The sequence below is a fragment of the Bufo bufo genome, chromosome 1 (genome assembly GCF_905171765.1).
Source record: "Bufo bufo chromosome 1, aBufBuf1.1, whole genome shotgun sequence".
Lineage (NCBI taxonomy): Eukaryota > Metazoa > Chordata > Amphibia > Anura > Bufonidae > Bufo > Bufo bufo.
Genome location: NC_053389.1, coordinates 63,039,613 through 63,043,972, shown reverse-complemented (window position 1 = coordinate 63,043,972; position 4,360 = coordinate 63,039,613).

Genomic DNA, 4,360 nt, shown 5'->3' with positions numbered 1-4,360 from the left:
AAATACAGGTTTCAGAGCTTGTTTGAAAAATAAGTTTTTCCCCCCCAGAATTTTGTATGAGTTAATGTTTAATTTAAACATGATAAATTAGAAAAAAACTATTCCATTAATGTTGTTTTTATCTTTTTTTAATGCACATTTTTATGTTGATCTTTATTGGCATGTTAACTTGTTTGTATGGGTTGTCTTGTGTATAGGATACAAAATACGTACGGTACTGTATGCTTTATACGTATGCCTTACTGTTTATCAATGTTAATTTCATAAAAACATATTTATTATTCAAACAAAAATTTGTTGTATTCTTTTTTTTCTTTTAGGTACTTTTTATTGTAATAATATTGTAGTACATTAAAATATTGTATGTTCTATTACATTTCTATATGGCATTACATTATTGCCAGCAGGTATATAAAGCCCAGCCATCTGAGATCTACTCTTTGAAAGCCCCCATGCACTCAGTATAAAGCTGTCATCCTTGGCTCCTCCCTTTGTAAGACCATAATCAAAACGGCAAACATTGCAATATGCATGTCACGAACCAGCGGGTGTGAACCCACTGTGCCACGTGTCCTACCTCCTCTAAGGGCGTTGTCTTAGTGAACTCCTCGATCTTCACAGAACCCCTGATGGTGAGGATAGACTTTCCCGAGGGGAACACCAGGACGCTACCTCTTGAGGAGGATAGGCACATGAGGCAGCTGGTCCAGGAGGACCAGGAGGTACCTGAGAAAGGTACCAGAGGTATAGGCGTTGTCAGCAGGCCGAGTCGTTACCAGGAGCAACAGTGCAGGACCGAAAATGAGGCAGAGGCGAAGTCAGACAGGCGGCACAGGTCAGGCAATCCGGATCGGCAACAGGAGAGTCAAGGCAAGCAGGGATCAAACATCGCAGAGTCCAGAAGTCAGGAACACAAGCAGATATCAGGAACCTTAGCAGGACACAATAACCTTAACACTGAGGCATCTGGGAAGGGGGCTGAGCTACTTATATATGTGCAGGAGGGCTAGGATTGGTTGGCGGGGTCACATGATCCAACCCATAAAACACAGGAAGTGACGCCTGCCGATACTTAAGGAAATGCTGCAGGAAAGAAGAAGCAAGCATGCTGTGGCCAGGGCTGAAAGGAAATACTGGCAGAAGATCACCGCTGAACACGGCGCCCGGGACCACGGCGGTAAGCAGGGGAACAGCGGCACACAGCAGCCGCTGTTACAATGCATACCATAATGTCCACCGTGACAGCTAGAATGCCCTTCATAATACCCACAATGCCCTCTATAACCGCCATGATAGCCCCATGCCTACCACAATGCCCCCATGACAGTTATGATGACCTCCATAACAGTACCAATAGCCTCTATGAGAGCCACAATGCCCCCATGATGGTAACGATACCTTGTAAACAGTAAGGATGGATGGATATTGGATAAATGGATAGATAGATAGCTAGGAGATAGACAGATAGATATGGGATCAGGCTCGGACTGGCCCACAGGGGTACAGGTGAATCCCCGGTGGGCCCCTAGTCTCCCACCCCCTGCACAAGTGGCACATAACACAGTAGACTTACTGCACTACATACATACATATACCTCAACCAGACGATGTTCATATAAAAAACATATTTATTATATTTGAATGCATCCGTACGGTGGGCCCCCAAAATAAATTTTACTCATGGGCCCTAGGTACCCCAGTCCGACACTGTATGGGATGAATGGATAGATAGATAGATAGATAGATAGATAATGGATAGATAGTTAGATAGGAGATACCGATAGATAGATAATAGATAGAGGATAGATAGATAGATAGATGGATAATAGATAGATATGAGATATAGATAGATAGATAGATAGATAGATAGATAGATAGATAGATAGATACCGGTAGATATCCAAGTGGAGTGCTGACTCATCATTTGTTTTTGGATATTGTCTATGGATTTTTGCGTGAAGTCCAGCATGCCTTGCACCCATTCTCACCACTGACAGTGCTGCTGCCATTCTTTGTTAGATAGATAGATAATAGATAGATAGGAGATAGATAGATACATAATAGATAGATAGATGATAGATAGATAATAGATAGATAGATAGATAATGGATAGATAGATAGATAGATAATAGATAGATAGATAATAGATAGATAGATAGATAATAGATAGATAGATAGATAGATAATAGATAGATAGATAGATAGATAATAGATAGATAATAGATAGATAATAGATAGATAGATAGATAATAGATAGATAGATAATAGATAGATAATAGATAGATAATAGATAGATAATAGATAGATAGATAGATAGATAGTGGATAGATAGATAATAGATAGATAGAAAATTATATATATATTTATATGAGAGATGGAGCCTGCAAAACTGGTAAAGATCCAGACTAGAAGTGACTAGCAGAAGGACCCAGATTCGCTCGGGTATATTTCATCTATTTGATTTAATGTTTGTGTGTGTCGTTAAAAGATATCGACAGTATCCCGCCGCCTTAAGAGGCAATTCACACGTCTGCAAAATTGCGGAACGGATCCGGACCCATTCATTTTTAATGGGGCCGCTAAAGATGCGGACAGCACACTTCTGTTCCGCAAAAAATAGAACATGTCCTATTCTTGTCCGCAGACACGGACAAGAAAAGGCATTTCTTTTTAAAGTGCCGGCTATGTGCAGTCCGCAAAATGGTGTCCGTGTTTTGCGGATCCCCAATTTACGGACCGCAAACACTTGCGGACGTGTGAATGGACCCTAACAGTGACCTCCACAGCCCCCCACCCCTTAACACTGACCCCCGCCACAGTGCCCCGTCTCCATATAATAGTGCCGGAAGTCCTATAATGGGGCCGGATGGACTTTGGTGTTGATACCTGGTTCCTGTGACGTTTCACCTGGTACTGACTTCGCACCTCTTCTACCTCTTCCTTCTTGCCTCTCCTAACCGCTATTCCAGTTGTAGGACCGTGAACAGGGGAGGGCTCCCCAGGATACAGCGAAGTCACAGACAAGGAAAGCAACACCGACACCAGCTTTTATGAAAACAGAAACTTTACTGAACAGAAGTATTAAACACAATCTCAAATGTAGTGAACATATAATAAAGTTACATACGCTCGGCCTGGACGCCGAGACCCCTGTGCTGCACAGCACGGCGCCCCAAGATGGCCGACACACACCACTTGTGATAATTTACTTATTGCGGGCACAACTATCACTGTCCCGCCGTACCGCTTATTACCCTAGGAAACGGGACCAATTGTGTGGGGTGCAAATTATAGGCGGCCTGCGGTGCAGCACAAGAGCTAACAATCTTACAGGTTTATACTATAGTTTTCCTTCCCTTCTACCTAAACGACATTGTGACACGTGTCCGTAATACTCCCAGTCAAGACGCTGGAGTAGTTGAAGTTTGCAGTGAAGTTCTTTGTTGATCCAGGAGCGAACTATAAACTTATAACTAGTAGGTCCTGGTGTTGGGTAATTTCAGAATCTTTGTAGCACAATCCTTGCAGCCTGCCTCACCCAGGATCCCTATCTGACTAACTAAATGCAGGCTAGATCAAAGTCTCTAGTTTTTCCAGGCTCCCACAATATACTGCGGTGCGTGCATGATCTGGCTTACCGACCTGGGTCTGTTCCAGTGGCGTACCGCCAATATAGGCAGGGTACGCCACTGCTATGGGGCCCGCGACACAGGGGGGCCCGGAGCGCACGGAAGACCCCGCCCCCTGCAACTGTGCTCACTGCAGGCTTAGCTTGAAGGCCCCCCCCCGAACTCTCACTGACTCTGCGCGCTCCCTAGGACCCAGCCTGACACTCCCTCAGCTCGTGCGCCTGCACAGCACCACACATTAGGAGTGTGCAAAAATACTGCTGCTGATTGGCCCAGTGTATCGCTGGCTGGCAGCAGGCGCGCACCCAGCGTGGAAGAAGTTGAGAGTGACTTGTGCTGTCTGCCCGCCTCGCCAGTGTCGCCAGCCAAACCGTCATCTCGCAGCCAGTCCGGACCTGTGCCACTGCCAGCCCCCCCACACAGTAAGACTGCCCCAGCCCCCAGTCACTATCTTTCCAACCCCAACCCAGATCATTAAATTGAAACAATTCTGTACTAATAACAGTCTGTCTTACTGGCACTGGTGTAATTAGAAATGACAGGGCCCCACAGCAAATTTTTTAATGGCCCCCCTCAGTTGTCCGGCACCTCTGACCGGCAGAGACCCTTGACTTCTTCCCTAATACAGTTCTATTATCGTCCAATAGACAGTGTCAAAATATCATACTACAGTATACATATATTTCCATGACTTGTCTATTGGACAATAATTGGACTGTATTAGGGAAGAA